This window comes from Bos mutus, chromosome 11 (genome assembly GCF_027580195.1).
Source record: "Bos mutus isolate GX-2022 chromosome 11, NWIPB_WYAK_1.1, whole genome shotgun sequence".
Classification (NCBI taxonomy): domain Eukaryota; kingdom Metazoa; phylum Chordata; class Mammalia; order Artiodactyla; family Bovidae; genus Bos; species Bos mutus.
In genome coordinates, this window is record NC_091627.1 from 37,513,902 (window position 1) to 37,535,547 (window position 21,646).

General features: G+C 39.9%; 1 protein-coding gene across 3 annotated transcripts in view; it reads left to right on the forward strand.

Moving 5' to 3' along the window:
- LCLAT1 (lysocardiolipin acyltransferase 1) overlaps nucleotides 1–21,646 on the forward strand; it is a 195,415-nt gene that overhangs the window by 164,855 nt on the left and 8,914 nt on the right. The window lies entirely within an intron of this gene.

Genomic DNA, 21,646 nt, shown 5'->3' on the forward strand with positions numbered 1-21,646 from the left:
CCCTTATTGGTATTTGTTTGCTGTTGTCTGATTTCAAAGGATTTTCATCTGCCAGTTAGGTTTGTGCATTTCTTTTTCTATATTTATATCTTCTATTTTTCTCTTGAGATTACTTTAGTGACTTATTGATTTGTACTGGTTCTTTTTGAGTTATAGATTTTAATCCCTTGTTCATTTTAGGTATTGCAAATATTTTATTCTATTACATATAGACTGAACAGAAATGTTCACTATAATCAAAATCATTAAGATTTTTTTCTTATAATTTATGCTCTTAGAAGTATTTTAATAAAACCTTTCTTGCTACTTGATTAGAAAAATAGTCTTCTGGTAAGTGTATAACTGTATCTTACATTTAAATTTTTATCATCTCAAGTCCTCCTTTAAATATGTTGTTGGTGAGAGGATGCTGTTTTATTTTTCTCCAAGACTATGTATTATACATCTGTCATTCCCCTGTTGATCTGTGATGTTATCTTTGTTGTACATTAAATTCCCATGTATCCATGAGAATGGCTTTGAACTCTATTCTCTATGGTATTAGTCTTTTTTTTTTTTTTTTTTTGAGACATCTGATTTTGTTTTTTATAACTACTTGATTCTTTTAGATTGTATTTTCCATATCGAAAATGCTATTTCTTTTAAATCTCAAGAAACTAGTTCATGCATATGTTAAACCGGAATATCCTTGTTTTCAGAACTGTTTAGGCCCTTAAGCCCTGAGATCTTATCCTTCTCTGAACTCACCCGTAGTATTTATTTTCCACTGCACTTAGTTCTTTTAAAATTTTGTGTTAACTTTGAATGATTTCCCTTGTTATTACTTTTCACATGATTATATCTTGTATTTCCATGACTTTGAGTTTACCATAGTAGCTATAGCTAGCACAGGATCTGCAATTGTCATTGTAGCCATGATTTACTAGACTTTCTGGGGATTCCCAGGTGGTGCTAGTGGTAAAGAACCTGTCTGCCAATGCAGGAAACGCGGGTTCAATCCCTGGGTCAGGAAGGTCCTCGAGCAGGGGACAGCAACCCACTCCAGTATTCTTGCCTAGAGAATCCCATGGACAGAGGAGCCAGGTAGGGGGCTACAGTCCATAGGGCAGCAAAAAGTCAAACACGACTGAATCAACTTAGCACTCGTGCACTAGACTTTACATCAGTACCTTTGATTTGATGGATGTATGTCTTCTTAACTGAATTGTAAGCACATAAGGGCAACGACTAACTTAAAGCAGTGGTCTCCAGCCTTTTTGGCACCAGGGACCAGTTTCATGGAAGACTTTTTCCATGGACCAGGATTGGGTAGGGGGGAATGGTTTCATGATGATTCAAGTGCCTTACATTTATTGTATGCTTTATTTCTACTATTGTCACATTGTCAGCTCCACCTCAGATCATCAGGTATCAGATCCCTGATCATTAAAGAATGTTGGACAGACATCCAGTTTCTAGATGTACTAATTGAACACAGCCCTGTCTAATACAGCAGGACTTCCCACCCCCCCACCCCTGCATCATTAAACTTTTTGTTACATCTGAATTTCTCCACACTTAAAAAACAAAGCTTTAATTTACCTATTTTTTGTTCCATTTTTATTTTTAGTAATTGCATTTTACTTAGTTTTCTTTAGTGAACCAAGTGAAAAGCAGTTGTGGTAAATAAATCATGTGCAGGGGAAAGCAATATATTATAATTATGATTCATTATCATTTAATCAGGCCTTCCATTATTGAATTGGTATCTCTGGTTTCCCCTGGTCTCTGACTAATCCTGAAACAAATTCTTCTTTGTGGACAAATATTAGCCTGTAATAATTAAGAGGATTCATCTATGCCAAGGCTTTTCATTAAATCTCTTTCTGAATAAGTACAGACCGATTTAATTTAATATGATTTATCCACTTGTATATCAAGGTCTGGTGGAAATTGTTTTTAACACCAGAGCATTAGAAATATTAAGATCATCTTTATAGTCACAGATTTCTCAGGTTTTTAAGACCTTGCTCTTTGAATCGTTCTGTACACCTAGGTGTGATGTCACTGCTAAATTCAGGAGTGTCACATGTACTGAAACAGCCCCTCATTGAAAACAGAAGACTCATTCTGTTTTATATTAAAATACTGACCTTAAAGTTACATATTCTTATGTTCCTTTGGTTTGGGAGTCAGTTTTCATCCCAATTAGTTGGTTCACCACATTTAAATATGCCTTTTCAGTTTTACCAGAAGTTCAGTTTTAATAGAAACAAGCTTTATAGATGTATATTTTGAAATGGGGGCCTCCATGGACATGAGTGTAACTTTTTTTAACTCCTTGAATTTGACCATTATTGCTTCCTCACCCTTTACCTTCCTTCTGTTTTCTCTCTGTTTTTCATTGATGGACCTTTAATAGATATTGAATTTAATTTTGTTTGGTGTCTTTTTCTTCTTCCTTAATCATCTTTTCCCCAACATTCCTCCTACTTTATCCACGTCTGGCCCCACCACTTGCTCTTATAATTTTTCCTAACCCTTTTGTCCAGGTTTTCATTTTTTAGTTCTTTTAGCCCTTCCTCTTCCCCACTATGTGTGCAAGAGAAAGTTTACATTGCTGTCTGCATGTGAATTGATTAAAGCTACATCAATTAACTATATGAACCCAAAACATATATTCTAATTTGCTGCAGCTTAAAAAAACCTGAAAATACATTTTTGTGTGTATGTGATACCAATGAAGCCTATTATGAAGCCAACTAAATGATGTCTTCTGATCACAATTTAGCTCCAGTTTCAGGAAACCCCGGGGAGGGGAGAGGTGAATGAGTATATGTATTTGTGTCCACGCATAGTCTCAGTGGAGCCCTCGGCAGAGGGCAGGCGGGCCATGGGGCAGGAAGGAAAGGCAGTCCAGCATCCTGAGCTGCCATCTGCTGCCGGGCCCTCTGCTTCCACCTTCCTGAGAGTGGCTGACTGCCTCCTCTGCCCCCATGTGAACTACTTCTCGTGTGGAAGCTGGTTTGGTAGGGACCTGAGTCAGTAGGGCGAAAGTTAAATAGAAGGTGCTTTGGAGTCCGAACCAGCAGCAGAGGAATCTCAGACCAGGTCAGGCTAAGATTCCTCACAGGTCTGGGGTGGTTTGAGGAGGCTTAAGCGGCTTGTCTGGTCAGCAGGGGAGGTGGTTGATGAACCCAGTGGCAGGCCACGTGAAATAACAGCGTGGAGTACTGTGGTCATTTGCAGAGGAGACCCCTCTGGGCAGCGGTTAGAGTAGACATGGCATGTCATGTAAGGCAACAATTACTGGTTTCAGAGTAATGGAAATGCCAGCTCTGCGAGAATTTTTTTCAAGCTAGTGAGAACCCTATGTGTCTCATGGATAGAAAGAAAAAAATAGCACGGTAGAGAAATTACAAGGCTTTGAGGAGGTTGGTGATTCTCTTTAAAGACATATGTTTGGAATTGATTAGGAAACAAATGCCTCTGCTTTGTAATACTTCAATTAATGAAGGGCAACATGCCAGCAGGCTTAATGACGTATCTTTTGTTGTTCAAGAGTAATGATGCAGAAAGCTCTCAGTATTCCATTCCAGAATTTCAGGAAAGAATTTTACTTTAAAAGTAGCGTTATGTATTTAACGTTGTCGAATATGCCATAAGCCAGAAAATATTCATCTGGGGATTTGAAGGGAGTGAGAGGGGGAATGTCAGCCTCACTCAGCTCTCTACACCTGTAAGGGGCGCCTACACACGGTGAATAGACCCCCAGCTTCCTGGCCTTGTGACAGCCTGGAGATGTCCTCATGTTCCTAGGTTTGCATCCTCGACCTACTGTTACTGCCCCACACACATGATCTTGAGTCCCAGTATATCACCTGAAATCTATTATTATCTCAAGTTGCCCAATAACCTGTGAAGAATACCAGTGCTTTAAAAAAAATATAAAGCAGTGTTTGCACAAATGGAGGTGGAGAATACCCGAAGCACAGCACGTCTGGGACTTAGCAAGGAGTGTCTGATGCTCACAGCACAGAAGCATAAATCTCCGTCTGCCTTCTCTCCTCTGGTGTGGAGGATCATTCATCACAGTTACTGTACAGCAGCAAGCCCCAGCCACCACCTCCTCCCTCCCCCCGCCGTGCCCCTTCCTCCTGCAGGCCGTTAGCAAAGGCTCTATTCTTGGGTGCTCTTCCTGCCAGAAGTGTTCCAGAGAGGGAAGCTTTGCTCAGTTTCCCTCTTTCTGCTCACTCAGTGTATTCAGTAAATAGCTATTTCATCGAGCATATTGAAGAAGCACTGGAGATAAGTCAGTGAGTAAAAGCAACAAAAATACTACTCCCCTCTGGTGCTTTCATTTTAGCAGCAGAAAAACAGGCAATACACAAGTAAGTAAAAACAAATATAGTTCGTCCAATAGTAAGCCTACAGAGGAAAAATAAATCTGGGAAGAGGAAAGCCTGCCATCTTAAGTAGGGTCCTTGGGGCCCCCTGAAAAGGTAAATTTGGGGGAAGAACATCTCAGGTAGAGGAACAGCTCGGGTCCCGGAATGGGACTGTGACTAGTGTGTTCAAAGGAGAACACAGAACTCATTGTGGCTGGAGCAGTGAGTCTGGTGGGCAGCAGAATAAAATGAGTGCTGAAGGGTAACGGGCTGTTGGGTGAGTGTAGGCTTTGGGCGTTTTCTCTGAGTGAAATGGGGTGAGGAAACCAAGGTGGGTTATAATGACTAACATTCTGAAAGGATGACTCTGGTTGCTGTGCTGAAAAGAATCTGTAGAAGGGACGGTGGTCAAACAGAGAAACCAATTAGATATTTGCAGTAATCGGGTGGGAGGTGGTAGCTTGAGAGAAAGTTTGGGGAGGTGGCCAGAACTGGCTGGACTCTGGATCTATTTTAGGTAGAGCCAATAGGACCTTATGATGGAATGCATGTGGAGTATGAGAGAGAGGAAGCAAGGATGACTCAAGGTTCTTGGCCTGGAGGAAGGACAGCTACCTTCCTCCTTGAGACAGACATGGTGGGAAGCAAGACTGTGTTAAACTTGAGATTCTAATAGGCATCCAAAGAGAGAAGTGAAGTTAGTAGTCAGATACGTGAGTCTGAAGGGAGAGAGGCAGGCTGGAGGTACAGATTTGGGAGGCATCAGCACATAAGCTTTAAGACTGAAAGAGATCACCTAGGGAATGAGTGCAGATAAACTAAAGTAAAATAAAGACTTGGCACTGATCAGTGAGTCTGGAAAAGCAGCGAGAAATTAATAAGGGCAGGGAGCAAGGTGAAATAGTTTTTCAAGGAGGTGGGGAATCACTGGAGTTGGTTTTGTTGAAGGTCACTGATGACTCTGGAGAGCAGTTTTGGCAAAGCTTAATGGGCACGGGTTCAAGAGAAAGATGAGACTGAAGATGGTGAGTGTAGACAACTCAAGACGTTGAGCTGCATGGGTGAGGACAGAAGTGAGCAGTAGCCAGGGGACATGTGTTAATAGGGGAGGATGGGAGGAATTACATGCATGTTGATCCGCAAGACAGGAGTGATTGATTATCGCTGGAGAAATGTCATCATCAGAATCACTAGATTAGACAGGATGAATAGAGACACAGGTGGAGGGACAGGCCCTAAGTAGGAGTGTGGGCAGGTCATCTGTGTAAAGAAGAGAAAGCAAAGTATATGTATGGACTTACCTGCAAGTAGGTGGGTAGATGCAGTGGTAAGAGCTTGTAGAAGTTTCTCAGGAGTTGTTTTCTTAGAGAAATCGGATGAGACTGAGGGATGATGAAGTGTAGTGGAGGTTTGAAAGAAAAACAGAGGCATGAAATACTCAAATCCGGGTGGTTGGGACACAGAACAGACTAAAGAAACCAGTGTGGTTACCGAGCAGTGCTGAGGGCCAACTTTCAGCTAATAATCATGAATTTACCAAGGACCCTCACTAGCCTCCAATCCCAGTAAACAAACAACAACAACAAAAAATCAAATACTCCTGTCAAAGCATGTACCCATCCAACAGGCTCAAGTGAGTGTCTGGGCAAGGAGGAGGCAGCAGACAAAAAACCTCCAGCAGGCAGAGAGGTTATGTAAATGAGTGAAGTGAAAGGAGGTATAAAATCTTAGGAACTGAGCCCGCAAATTCCATTTCACTTACTTGCTTTACGAAGCTATGGAGGAAAAGTTGTACCAGGAAAAGGTAAGTTATCATCGGGAGGACTAAATCAGATTTCTTCCTGGTTTTATGTCTCAAGACTGGTTGAATGGTTAAGAAATCTATTCATATCATATAATCAGTCAATAGATCAGCCTGTGTAAAGTACTGTAATGAGACCCTTCCCCATTGAGTAAAGGCGAGGAGGGCACTAGATTCCAGGGCAGGAGCCTCTGGACGCACAGAGTGACCACCTCCCCATCAGCCTGACCTGGCCTTGTCATTGGCCACTGTGTGTGAATAATTCAAAGCTAAGCAAAGTAATCTTGATGCCAGGGTCACGTATTCTGTGGCACTGACAGAGTGCTGCTGTTGAGTTGCTGTGGTATGTGAGAAGACTGGTGCTCCGTTTTGGATGGTGGTGGAGAAAGTATTTGGTGGAGGGCAGTGGTAGGGGCGGCTGGGGGGAGAGGGAGGTTACAATGGGTATGTTAAACCAGTTCCCAAATGTTTCATAAGTTTCTATGTCCTAGTGTTGATTAAAAGCAGAAATATATCCTCCAAAATCTGAACTATTAGAACAGATGATATACTGTCTCAGTATTGAAGGGTGCAATGGTGTCTGTGTGTGTGTGTACATGTGCGCACACAAGCTTTGTTTGATAATACTGAAGCCCTGCCGTGCTACCACTGTGGTAATCTAATCAGAGGGCTCTGCTTCTAAAATATTGATCGCAAGACACATGGTCTCCCACTTTATTGTTATCTTTATTCTTTGTCAATCCTAATTGAATTATTTGCAACTGCTCCAAAAGTATGTTGATTCAATCCTTTTCCTTTCTAGATGGTTAAGCAAGAAAACATTTGAGTATTATTTGTGACCCTGAAAGAAATTAGGATGGTAGAAGTTTTAAAATGTCATGTTGCACTTAACATAATTTTTTAATTAGGGAATTATATTAGCCAAGAAAGGAAAAACTTGTGCAAAACAATAATGCAAAACTTATGAATATGTCAGTGTTTATTTGAATAGGAAAATGTTCTGTTTCCAATAAAATGCTAAAACCAAAAAAAATCATTAAAAATTAGTGCATGTGAATAAATTTTGGACTTGTTTCAAACTTTAAATACTCTGTTTTCTAACATTTTAGTTTGATGAGAATCCAACCAGTGTAAATAATGCTATATTTGGATTATAGCAGATACTACAAATTTGTTTTATTGTATCTCTTACATATTACTTTAGAGTACATATTTGATAAGCTTTCAAAAATAACAACTTTTAGAGGTACAATTTATTTGCTTTAAAGTGCAAGTACATTTTAAATGTACAGTTAGATACATTTTGAGAAATGCAGTCATATAACTACTGCTACAGTCAAAATACAGAGTATTTCATTATCCCTAAAAGTTCTCTTAGGACCCCATTTGCCATGAAACCTCTTCCTTGAACCCACAGCCTCTACAAACTGCTGATCTGCTTTCTGTCACTATAACTTGGCCTTTTGTAGGTTTTTATATAAATGGAATTAAGCAGTATGTAGTTGACTTTACCTTGCTTCTTTCACTTAGCATAATGCTTTTTAAATTTCGTCCATATTGTTTTACATTATCAGTTTATTCCTTTTTATGGCAGAGTGGTACTCTGCTGTGTGGAATATAACACAATTTTCCCATTCATGGACTGATAGCTATTTGGGTTGCTTACTGTTTAAGAATATTATGTATAACATTGCCATGAACATTTCCATACAGGGATTGACATAGGCTAATGTTTTCCTGGGTAAATACCTAAAAGTGTGATTGCTGGGCCATTGCCGAACTGTCTTTTCCAAAGTGGCTGTACTAAGTTACATTCCCGTCATCAGTGCTGGAGAATTGTTAGGCATCATCATCAAGACTTGTTATTGTCAGCTTTTTCAGTTCTAGCCATTCTGTTAGATATGCAGTGGTAACTCACTGTCGTTTCAGTTTGTATTTCCCTAATAATAAAGACATCAAGCATCTTTTCCTGGATTTACTCGCCTTTCATATACGTTCTTTGGTGATGCCAATTCCATTCTTTTACGTATTCTTGAAAACCCAGCCGTCTTCTTATTACTGAGTTGTAAAAGTTCTTAATATTGGGTTGGCCAAAACGTCCATGAGGTTGTAAGTAAAAATAAGTTTTTTTTCATTTTCATCAAGAATTTTATTGAACAATCTTATTCACTAACAAAATGAACTTTTTGGCCAGCCCAATATTTTAGATTCAAGTCCTTTATCATATATATGGTTTGCAATTATTTTCTCCCAATATGCAGCTTACCTTTTCATTTTCTTAAAATTGTTTTATGGAGAGTCAAGGTGTTTAATTTTGATGAAGTACAATTTCTCCACTGTTTCCTTTCTTATTTTTGCTCTCTGTGACCTAAGAAATTGTTGCCTGATCAGGGTCACAAAGATTTTCTCCTATGTTTCACTATAGAAATGTTACACTTTTGCATTTACATTTACTCCTCTGCTTAGAGCCATCCTTATGTTTTCCAAAGTGTGGCCCTCCAACCCTCTACATCAGATCAGAATCTCCTGCAGTGCCTATTAAAACATAGATTCCTTGATTTCACCCATACACGTTAAATGAGCATCTTGGGAATGAGGTCCAGGACTCCTCATATTCAGCTAGTTCCCCAGGTGACTTAGGCCACTGAAGGCTAATAACCACTGGCACAGCCTCTCTTTCTCAACTAAGGAACAAGTCTCAGCAGTCTGTAGGAATTGCCATAAAATGGTAGCTCTGCATTCTCCATAAGAACCTGTAGCTACTTTCCTCAGATAAATTTAGGAAACAAAGTGTTCATTTTCCGTACAGCTGTCTTTGACAGTTAGGTGACCTTGCTCTTTATTCTCAAAATGCCACTTTATAACTCAAAAGTACAATAAATCTCTAGAAGAAATGTCCTTTCCCAAAATAAAGCCTCAAAAAAGAAGCAATCCTTGACATTCAATATTGCTTAATGTATATTGTATCAGTTTCCTAGGCCGCCATTAAAAAAATCACTACATATTTGATGCCTTAAAAATAAAAAAGATAAGTCTGAAATCTAGGTACTGGCAGAGGCCATACCCTTGCCCAAAGCTCTAAGGGAGAATCTTTCCTAGCCTGCGCTAGCTTGTTGGCTCCTGGCATTCCTTAGCTTGGCTACATAACTCTAGTCCTCCCAGCATCTTTACACGATCCCCTGTTCTGTCTTAAAAGGACATCTTTTAAGGTGCATTTAAAGTCCACCTTAATCCACTGTGGCCTCATCTTAGTCCTTAACCTTAATTACATCTGCGAGAACCTATTTCCCAATAAAGTCATATTCTGAAGTTTTGCTGGACAGTAAATTTTGGGGAAGAGAAAACTCAACCCACTGTGCTGTGTTTAAGTTGCTCAGTGGTGTCTGACTCTTTGAGATCCCATGGACTGTAGCCTGCCTGACTCCTCTTGCCCACAGGGTTTCTCCAGGCAAGAATACTGGAGTGGGTTGTCATGCTTTCTTCCAGGGCATTTCCCAACCCATGGGTCAAACTCAGGTCTCCCACATTGCAGGCAGATTCTTTACCATCTGAGCCACCAGGGAAGCCCAAGAATACTGGAGTGGGTAGCCTATCCCTTCTCCAGGGGAGCTTCCTGACCCAGGAATTGAACAGGGGTCTCCTGGATTGCTGGCTTATTGTTTACTAGCTGAGATACCAGAAAAAGACCATTCAACCCACTACATATACTGATTTACTTCCCTAATTTTTTGTTATTCTTACAGCTCAAGTTTCATAGTAGCTATTCATCCAGATGTTAACTCTCCTTACATTTTTGAATTTAAACAGAAAGTCGAGTTATTACCCAAATGACTTTTTATGCCAATTCGTAGGAGTTGATCCCTGGATGGAAGCACTTTTCTCTACTTCCTGTCTCCTAATGAATATCTTCAAAGAAAGCGTCTGCTCTTTAATACTTTACTTACTGCAGTGTTTCCATCCTGATTCCCCCTCTCTGGCTCACATAAAGCAGCTGTTTAGTCAACAGTTGGGCTAGATCATCAGCACTGACCTCTGCTTGAGGTCTGACTGAGGAAATTTGACAGAGTTAACTAGAAAATGAATTCACCTTAATATCTTCCCCCACCACCCAGTCTCCATTGATGCTTTGGGGAGTATTGTTTTGAGAAGTTTGTCAGCACTGAGGAACTTCTGGTTGATGGTTGAGAAATGTTTAGAAGAATCCTTGATCCTTTCTCATCTTAGGAATAAAATACGCTGAAAAAACAAGTGTTATATAGAACATGCCCTCCCCTGTATCAGCAATTGACTCTTAGGATGCAAGAAAATAAGTTTCCTGCCTGGAAGAAGATACAGCAGGCCACAGCTATTGAAAACCAGGAATTTTAAGTCTATAAATGTAGATAACCACATGTATGGATTCTGCTCATTTACAAAGGTGTAGAATACTTGGATTCGTTTTCAATTTGGTGTAATGTTAGCATGTGTCTTTGAACTTTATCCACAGAAAAAAAGAAAGAGAGGGAGGGAAGGAGGGAGAAAAAGTACAAAAAGGAAAAAAAAGTACTAAAAGAAAAAGAGAAAATTGTCACCTCTTTTGGTCAGAAGTATCAATTGTATATGATATTATCGGTATGTCTGCTCTGTTCTTCAAAACACATCTTTCTGAACTGCACAAAGTCCATTTTCTTTTTCTCATTTTGAACTTCAGAAGATACTCTATAAATGCCGTAAGAACAGAGTCTATTGTTCCTTTGTCACATTGGAAGAACCTGAGACTTTTATCCTTCAGCTGAGCTACACACCGTCTGGTTCTTTATCATTTTATTGGAAGAGAAGTCCCAGTCCCATTAGATGATCCTGTCTTCCCTTTTGCGTAAGTGAAGACCTGCATTTGAGACTTCACCATTTGAAATTTTGGATATTTCCTGTGTTGACCCATTTCTTTACTACCACCACTGCACTTTACAGGACTCATTAAAACAAAGTAAAAAGAATGAATAAATGATGACTATTCCTACTAAAAGAGTACAAAAGCCATAAAGTTCCCTAGTAGAATATTTAATTTGGTCATTTAGGAGAACAGAATATTAATGGGTTGTGGAAGAGGGAAGAAGTAGGAAACCCGGCCTTCAGAATAACCTTGTTCAGAAATACCACCTCACACACCTTCCATCAACCAAAAGGACTTTGGGATTGCTAAGCCCCCGCTGTAGAAGGTGTGCAACCATGTTTGGATCTGTCCTGGTTGATGGGGGGAAAAAAACCAGCAAAACCTTGTAGTAAGATCCTCAATCCCCAGTCAGGCGGAGGTCAAGTTTACTGATTGGGAATTTTGATTTCCAAGTGACTGAAAGCAGGTAACTTAATTCTTGGGTCATCTACGTAGAAGACTAGGCAGGAGGTGTAGCATAAACCTAACCTTGAGACCGATCAGTGTGGCTTCCAATGCAGAGCTCAGGGCCACAGAAAGGACAAAATGTGTCACCTGCAGCAGAGACCTTCACTTCTACTCTACCTTCTACCTATTTTTGAAGAAACCAACTTGGTCTCTACCCACTAATAAGATCACATCCCCAACCAAATTAACTTTCCCTCTCAAAGGAGAAAAGGATGAAACTGCGGCAGACTCTGTGTTATGTGCAAAATCACATACACAATAAAGCTGTAGAGTAGTAGTGTTAGGCTTTGATTTGGGGCCATACTTTTTACTAGTTTAAACTGTATTGTTACTATTAATTTTCTAGATTTATAAGATTATAATTTACACACTCCACTGTGGTTTAGGTAACTGCTACAAAGTGGATGGTAGGGTCTAGCTTGTGGTTTGGTGAACCAGTCAATTAAGCTTGTCCTAGAAGGCAATGGCACCCCACTCCAGTGCTCTTGCCTGGAAAATCCCATGGACGGAGGAGCCTGGAAGGCTGCAGTCCATGGGGTCGCTGAGGGTCGGACACGACTGAGCAACTTCACTTTCACTTTCATGCACTGGAGAAGAAAATGGCAACCCACTTCAATGTTCTTGCCTGGAGAATCCCAGGGACGGGGGAGCCTGGCGGGCTGCCGTCCACTGGGTCGCACAGAGTCGGACACGACTGAAGCGACTTAGCAGCAGCAGCAGGAGTATATAGTTAGAACTGGACATGGAACAACAGACTGGTTCCAAATAGGAAAAGGAGTATGTCAAGGCTGTATATTGTCACCCTGCTTATTTAACTTACATGCAGAGTACATCATGAGCAACGCTGGGCTGGAAGAAGCACAAGCTGGAATCAAGATCGCTGGGAGAAATATCAGTAACCTCATATATGCAGATGACACCACCCTTATGGCAGAAAGTGAAGAGGAACTAAAGAGCCTCTTGATGAAAGTGAAAGAGGAGAGTGAAAAATTTGACTTAAAGCTCAACATTCAGAAAACAAAATCATGGCATCTGGTCCTATCCCTTCATGGGAAATAGATGGGGAAACAGTGGAAACAGTGTCAGACTTTATTTTTTGGGCTCTAAAATCACTGCAGATGGTGACTGCAGCCATGAAATTAAAAGACACTCCTTGAAAGGAAAGTTATGACCAACGTATATAGCATATTGAAAAGCAGAGACATTACTTTGCCAACAGAGGTCCATCTAGTCAAGGCTGTGGTTTTTCCAGTGGTCATGTATGGATGTGAGAGTTGGACTGTCAAAAAAGCTGAGTGCCAAGAATTGATGCTTTTGAACTGTGGTGTTGGAGAAGACTCTTGAGAGTCCCTTGGCCTGCAAGGAGATCCAACCAGTCCATTCTAAAGGAGATCAATCCTGGGTGTTCTTTGGAAGGAATGATACTAAAGCTGAAACTCCAGTACTTTGGCCACCTCATGCAAAGAGTTGACTCATTGGAAAAGACTCTGATGCTGGGAGGGATTGGGGGCAGGAGGAGAAGGGGACGACAGAGGATGAGATGGCTGGATGGCATCACCAACTCGATGGACGTGAGTTTGAGTGAACTCCGGGAGTTGGTGATGGACAGGGAGGCCTGGCGTGCTGCAATTCATGGAGTCGCAGAGTCGGACACGACTGAGCGACTGAATTGAACTGAACTGAGGAGTATATAACAGAAATGTATACACGATCTAATCATTTATACTTTGTATAAAACTACAGCAAGACTGTTAATCAGAATATGTGAATGATATACTTGAGAATAATACAGTGCAAGACTAGAGGAAAACACCAGGATCTTTCATTTTTGTGGAACTGACGCCCTTACTAAGTACTGCCTTTACAGACTGGCTGACAGATATGTTTTGTTTCTTCGAGCCCTCCAAGGAAGCATTATTCCCAGATTGCAGGTGAGGAGCCTGAGGCCCAGGGAGGTTAAGTAGCTTGTTCAAGGTCACATGGCTAATAAGACTGTGCCTGGGTACAAACCAGGTCAGTCTGGTTCTGCACCTACTGTTCTTAATGTGCAGTTCATAGAAGGTAGAACGGCATAGTGGAAAGGCTTTGTAATCAGCCACAATGATTTCTACTAACTGATCTTCAACAAGTGACACTTCTTTGTGCCTCAGTTTCCACAACTGCTAAAGAGGGATACCACCACAAAAGTGTTGTCCTGATAAATGCCACAAGGGAAGGGTCTTCCTTTTGTCCACCAGTATATCCCAAATGCCTACAGCTTTTGGTCCTACTGTTGAATCAGTTATGCCTGGCACTTAGTAAGCACTCAATACATGGATAAAAGAGTCTGATGGTCCATGGAGTCTCAAAGAGTCAGACACAACTGAGCGACTTAAGCACATACACACATAATACATAGTAATGTCCAAGTGCATCATTAGGCATCTTCAATCCTAACCTCAGAGCACAGAGACTATAATAATGTGTTGTGTCCGATCTCATTTAATTCAAACACTAGCAAATTAGTAGAGTATGCATATGCTAACATTTCTGATCTTTTAATCCAGTATTGATTCATGTCCATGGGCTTTGGAACATCTAAACAAATTTGTTGAATCCAACAGTATGATAAATTATATTGCTCTTGTTTTTTTTTTGCATTGAATTTTGAATGCCTTCTCTAAACATTCTAGCACATGTTTTTTTGTTTTTTAAAGAATAATGAAAACAAAGAGTATGAAGTTTTGAAAGAATAGGCAAAATAAGTCTGTGTCATCAAAAACACAATCTACAGATGCACCAGTGTAAGTAGCAGTTATGCTTAGTAGATCCTGGGAATGAAAACAGTTTGAAACTAGAACTCGTCCTTTTCCCATCATAGCACGGTGTGGTTTTATCCCTCGCTGTCTATGTTTGCTCTGTAAATTCTATACTAAAATCCTGAGGGCTAAGGAGACCCAGCGCATGAGCTACATTGGCTGCCTGTAAAATTAGCACCCATGCTCTTTGTCCTTAGTACATAGCAAGAAGAGCTTGCATTCTGTTCAAAATAGACTGACTAATGATATTTTACAATTTTTGAACCAAACACAAATTTTCACCAATCAGATTTGAAGCACAAAGTATAGTATATATGTACATGGATCCGCTACTGTGGTTTTTTTTATTAATATATTATCTCATGTGTAGACTGACATTGTTAGAGTTGTTTTAATCTCTTCTGTATTTGTGATTTTGCTTCGTTTGCTATCTGTGATCTGAAATACGTATGCTCTCTTTCCCCCTTAATCTCCTTCATAGAGTTTAATCTTTTATTCATCAAATACCTAGTTTTTGCATTTGTTTATTCTTTGACTATTTATTTTTGGTGAATTTTGCTAGAATGCTAAAATGTTTAGGGAAGGCATTCAAAATTTAACTATATCCCATTGATTCTCTTTTTCATTCTTGATAAAGCATTCATAATAAAAATTATTAAAAAACAGAAGTTATTTAAATGTAGTACTATGTTTCCAAAACTCAACAGTATCTGATATGCTAAAGCATTTAAACCCACATTTTAGTTAATGTCAGATCTGTGCTTTTTATTATTAAGCAAATGCTAGTGAAAGCACTGAGAAAAGACCGTAAAGATGAGAAAATTGAACATAAAGCTATGTTTTTGCTGCTGATAGAAAATCTAGAAAGTCAGAGTCTAGTAAAAATCAACTAGACTTAATTTTATGATGTTAAGATGGCTACAAATAAGATAAATATACACAAACAATTGACTTTCTGTATTCTAAACAGAGAAAAACAATAGAATGGTAAAGACTAGAAATCTCTTCAAGAAAATTGGAAATATCAAGGGAACATTACATACAAGGACGGGCACAATAAAGGACAGAAATGGCAAGGACCTAACAGAAGCAGAAGAGATTTAAGAAGAGGTGGCAAGAATACACAGAACTATACAAAAAGCATCTCAGGAACCAATATAACCATGATGGTGTGGTCGCTCACCTAGAGCCAGACATCCTGAAGTGTGAAATCAAGTGGGCCTTAGGAAGCATTACTGTAAGCAATGTAAGTAGAAGTGATGGAATTCCAGCTGAGCTATTTCAAATCCTAAAAGATGATGCTGTTAAACTGCTGCACTCAATATGCCAGCAAATTTGGAAAACTCAGCAGTGGCTGCAGGACTGGAAAAGGTCAGTTTTCATTCCAATCCCAAAGAAAGGCAATGCCAAAGAAGTGCGTGAACCGAGAACTTCATGATGTACAAGCTGGATTTAGAAAAGGCAGAGGAACCAGAGATCAAATTGCCAGCATCCGCTCGATCATAAAAAAAAAAAAAAAGGCAAGAGAATTCCAGAAAAACATCTGCTTCATTGACTAAAGCCTTGAACTGTGTGGAACACAACAATCTGTGGGAAATTCTTAAAGAGATGGGAATACCAGACCGTCTCACCTGCCTCCTGAGGAGCCTGTGTGCAGGTCAAGAAGCAACAGTTGGAACCAGACATGGAAACAAAAAACTGATTCAAAATTGGAAAAGGAGTATGACAAGGCTGTTTGTTGTCACCCTGCTTATTTAACTTCTGTGGAGAGTACATCATGTGACATGTCCGGCTAGATGTATCACAGGCTGGAATCAAGATTGCCAGGAGAAATAGCAACAATCTCAGATATACAGATGATACCACTGTGATAGCAGAAAGTGAAGAGGAACTTAAGAGCCTCTTGATGAGGGTTAAAGAGGAGAGTGAGAAAGCTGGCTTAAAACTCAGCATTCAGAAATCTTAAGATCATGGCATCCGGTCCCACCACATAGAAGGAGAAAATGTGGAAATAGTGACAGATTTTATTTTCTTGACCTCTAAAACCACTGCAGACTGTGACGACTGCCATGAAATTAAAAGATGCTTGTTCCTTGGAAAGTAAGCTATGACAAACTTAGACAACATATATTAAAAAGCAGAGACATCACTCTGCTGACAAGGTCCATATAGTCAGAGCTACGGTTTTTCCAGCAGTCATGCATGGATGTGAGAGTTGGACTGTAAAGAAAGCTGAGCACCGAAGAATTGATGCTTTTGAACTGTGGTGCTGGAAAAGATCTTGAGAGTCACCTGGACTGCAAGGAGATCCAACCAGTCAATCCTACAGGAAGTCAACCCTGAATATTCTTTGGAAGGACTGATGCTGAAACTGAAACTCCAATACTTTGGCCACCTGATGTGAAGAGCCAACTCATTGGAAAAGAACCTGATGCTGGGAAAGACTGAGGGCAGGAGGAGGGGGCAGTAGAGGATGAGATGGTTAGAGAGAGTAACCCACTCAATGGACATGAGTTTGAGCAAACTCCGGGAGATAGTGAAGGACACAGAAGTTCAGCTTGCTACAGTCCTTGGGGTCACAAAGAGTCGGACAGGACTTAATGACTGAACAACAAGCAGTGATTGCCTAAAAGCATGAAGTAGGAACATATATCCCATCCACAGTAGTCCAAAGAATTATGAAATTATTTAGGAATAAATTTTAAAGAAAGTCACAAAAGTTTTGTTAAGAAACCTGAAGTCGTGTTGGAAGATAAACTAAGATTTAAGACAATGGAAATACATTTTTCTTGAAAAAACAATATAAAAGCATCAGTTCTTTTAAAGTTCAGTTCAGTTGCTCAGTCATGTTCAACTCTTTGCAACCCCATGGACTGCAACAGGCCAGGCTTCCCTTTCCTTCAACTCCCAGAGCTTGCTCAAATTCATGTCCATTGAGTCAGTGATACCATCCAATCATCCCATCCTCTGTCGTCCCCTTCTCCTCCTGCCTTCAATCTTTCTCAGCATCAGGGTCTTTTTCAATGAGTCAGTTCTTCACATCAGGTAGCCAAAGTACTGGGGTTTCAGTTTCAGCATCAGTCCTTCCCATGAATATTCAGGACTTATTTCCTTTAGGATGGACTGGTTGGATCTCCTTGCAGTCCAAGGGACTCTCAAGAGTCTTCTCCAACACCACAGCTCAAAAGCATCAATTCTGCAGCGCTCAGCTTTCTTTATAGTCCAACTCTCACTTTTGAAAGAAAGACCATTTCTTTCAAAAGTATAATGTAAATATAATGCAAATGCAATTTCAGGATAAGTTGAGAGGGGGGTGGTTTTTTGTGTTAGAATTGTGTGTGTTAATTTGCTTCAGTTGTGTCCAACCCTTTGAGACCCTATGGACTGTAGCCCACCAGACTCCTCTGTCTATGGGGATTCTCCAGGAAAGAATACTGGAGTTGGTTGTCATGCCCTCCTCCAGGGGATCTTCCCAACCCAAGGATTGCACTCCTGTCTCTTAAGTCCCCTTAATTGGCAGGGTTATTTACCTGGTTGCTCTTAAATTTATATTGCAAAATAGGTGCTAGCAGGAGCCCAATACAGTGTGAAAAAGAAAGATTTGCTTTATTACATATTATGTAACTAAGGAAAGGAATAAACACAGCTCATTGGAGCAAAAGAGAGAAAGGAGACTGGATAGCTGTATATTTGAGAATCTAATATATGACCAAGTGGTATTTCAAAATAGTAGAAAAAAGAGTTATTTAATAAAGGATGCTAGAAAAACAAATGTCTTGAAAGAAAGTAAAGGTGGGTTATAAAATTAAATGAAAAATGTTTTTTCATCTTGTAGAAAACTACAAAGTATACAAACAGTCTAGGGGCCGGAAAGACAAAAGATAGGAATCTAAAAGCTATAACAGAAAAAATAATGAACTTGTATAGACACAGACACCCACACATATTGAAAGCATGCCATAAATAATAGCAACAGATAACGGATTTATAAAACTGTTTGCAACAAAGGATACAGAGTATTAATAATCCATGGTAGAGAACAAGTTTTGCGAATTGACTAGAAAAGACGTAAAGCTACATTTCATAGACGGCAACAAAATAAACCCATCAGTGACCAGGGAAGCACGAGTGTCAGATGACCAACACTGGTATAAAAGATTTAAAGCATGTATAAAGAGGTCTTACAAATCCGTAAGATAACAAATCACTGAATCCCAAAACCTATAGGGAAAACCCTAGAGTATGTACCCAGTGTTACGTTGTTTTATCTAACCAAAGACATACAAATTAAAACAAAAATGACATATTTTGGCAACTTTCTAAAAGTAGCAATTGCAAGCATTAGTAGCATGAAAAAGAAAGCACCATCATACATTTCTTGTGTGTTTTTATTAAACTGACCTTTCTGGGGGTCAGTTTCCCATATGAGGGAAAAGCCTATTCATATTCTTTGATCCAGCAAGTTAAATTACTGGAATTTACCGTATAAAATCTTTATTATTAGTTACAAAGATACCTGTTTAAATATTGATGTTTAATATTATGTGAAAACAAATATCTGATAAAGTAATTTTTAATGTTGTATACACATCTATAAAATGATATTTTAGAAAATTATAGTGGCATGAGTGGAAAGTACACGTAACAGTTATAAAACAGTATATACAGTATGATCTCATTTTTGAAAGTTTCTGAATCTTTTTTTGAGGCACATGTTTTATATACATGTGTGCATATGAGTGTATGTACGTCTGTCTGTCCTCAGCAAGTGCTATACTGTTATTCATATCTCGCCTTAATGATCTTCTAATGCACCAATATTGTTGAATTATGGAAAATGTCAACAGGTTCCCATTGTACCTAGAAAATAAAACTTGTTTTGAAGTTCTGTCAGAAGATAGAGATTTGTAATTGAACAGATTCATGCATTTACACAGAAAACAAAAAGTTCAACAGATTTAGGACAAGAAAGTGAAAATATGTCTCCCTAAAATTGTAGGTAAGAGCTGAATTCCTGGATAAGCATGATTATTCACAGGGATACCATTTTTAGTGTCATCTTTCAGCTGAAGGTTGCTTTTTAAGTGCAGAATGGTTCTTTCTTAGAAAAAGAGTAGACACTAACTTCAGCTTATTAAAAACTGTAACAGCAACCTGGGACAAGAGACCAGTGATCCTAGAGCACATGTCATCAGCTTCTAATTCTAAATGCCATCAGAGGATTCAGTTTCTATGCTGAGTTTAAAATGTCCAAGAGATGAGTTATTAGGTTGGAAAAGAAAATGTATCAGGAGATAAATTGGGACCTTGATGCACTTGGCTTGATATGCTTGGACTTACCTGGAGAGCCAAGGTCAGCCCCTGAATGACTTTACTGCTCTACCGGGGAGAGGAGTGGACAGAATATTAGACAGTAGACCTCAGTGTCTCTACAAGAGACTTGTCTGTCTCCCAAAGAAAGAGGAAATCTAGAGGAAAATGGAAGGTAATGGATAGCAGCCTAAACCAAGCAGGTGCTGTCAGTGATCTTCCCACGTGGAGCAATAACAGAGTTTGAGCACACACCTGCCAAGCCCTTCTGTAGGCCTCCTGCAGTCTTGTTCCCAACTGATCTTCACAAAACCCTATGAGGGTCGCTACTGTTTTCATTTGCATTTACAGATGAGGCTTCTTGTGAACTTGCCAAGTCATAGAGCTGATAAGAGGCAGGGCTGGAAGCCTCCTGACACCACCTTTTGTTCCATATGCATCCAATTTGTACAAGGAAAAATGAATAATGTTCCTAGGAGGGAACAGTAATGTTTTCTCTAACAAAATGGTACTGTTTGAGCCTTAATACTAGTTGGTTTTAAGTGATTCATGCATGCCCCATTATTTTGAAGCTGAAAGATTTCTTCTTTATTGGTATTTTTTGTCTAAATATATCCAAATCTGTCCATTCAAAGCTGTTCTTCAAAGTGTACTGACTAGTGTCAGTCTGTCATGCTTATTTTTAGCCATGTACTATTCAGTATCAAAGTGGCACAGTGAATGACTGCTTAGTTACTAACTCCCACTTTTATCCTGTTTTTTTCAATCTAATAAAGTAGTGCACAAAACCAGTGACCTCAGCATTTTAACACAAACGCATCTTAGACGACAAGCTGCTTTATTGAAAACTCTCCAATACATATAGGTAGATTTATGGATCTAGATCTAATAGAAAGTGTGTGTATAATTTTTTAAAAGCAGGCATTAAAATTAAATTCTAAATTTTTGTATATTTTGTATACATTTGATTATGGTATAGGGAAAGAAAAAACACTTCAGTTGTTATCAACTTCATTAAAGTTGTCCAACTCTTTGTGACCCCATGACTATCCAGTCCATGGAATTCTCCAGGACAGAAAACTGAAATAAGTAGCCTTTCCCTTCTCCAGCAGAGAAGGCAATGGCACCCCACTTCAGTACTCTTGCCTGGAAAATCCCATGGACGGAGGAGCCCGTTAGGCTGTAGTCCATGGGGTCGCTAGGAGTCAGACACTTCCCTTTTCACTTTTCACTTTCATGCATTGGAGAAGGAAATGGCAACCCACTCCAGTGTTCTTGCCTGGAGAATCCCAGGGACGGGGGAGCCTGGTGGGCTGCCGTCTCTGGGGTCGAACAGAGTCGGACACAACTGAAGCGACTTAGCAGCTGCAGCAGCAGCCCTTCTTCAGGGGATCTTCACAACCCAGGGATCGAACCCAGGTCTCCCGCACTGCTGGCAGATTCTTTACCATCTGAGCCACCAGGGAAGCCCAAGAATACTGGAGTGGGTAGCCTATCCCTTCTCCAGCGGGTCTTCCTGACCCAGAAATTGAATCGGGGTCATCTGCATTGCAGGCAGATTCTTTACCAGCTGAGCTATAGGAGAAGCCCCATTAAAGATCACTTTGGATTAAAATAGAAATAAAAATAACATTTCTATTGTTCTGCCACTGAACTATATAATTGAATCTGGGCAAAATGGGATTTCTTCTCTTGGCTCTTTCATTTTAAACATACAGATGTGTAAAGACTTGGCCCTCCCCCATTCCTGGTGAGTAGAGCTCTGCGGATAATCATCGGCTCCCTTGCTATTCGGGGAGAACCGCTCTTCTGCATAGGACACTCGTGAAGTCCAGGCATGCCTTTTAAACTTCTATTGGTTAAACACAACTGAAGTATTAAGAATTCCCCCAGTCTCAGTCTGAGACTAAAAATTAAGACTTGGAATATCAAGCAAGTGCTTTTTGTGTTCTAGAGAACAAACATCTCTGGACCCAGCTGAGTGTTGTTC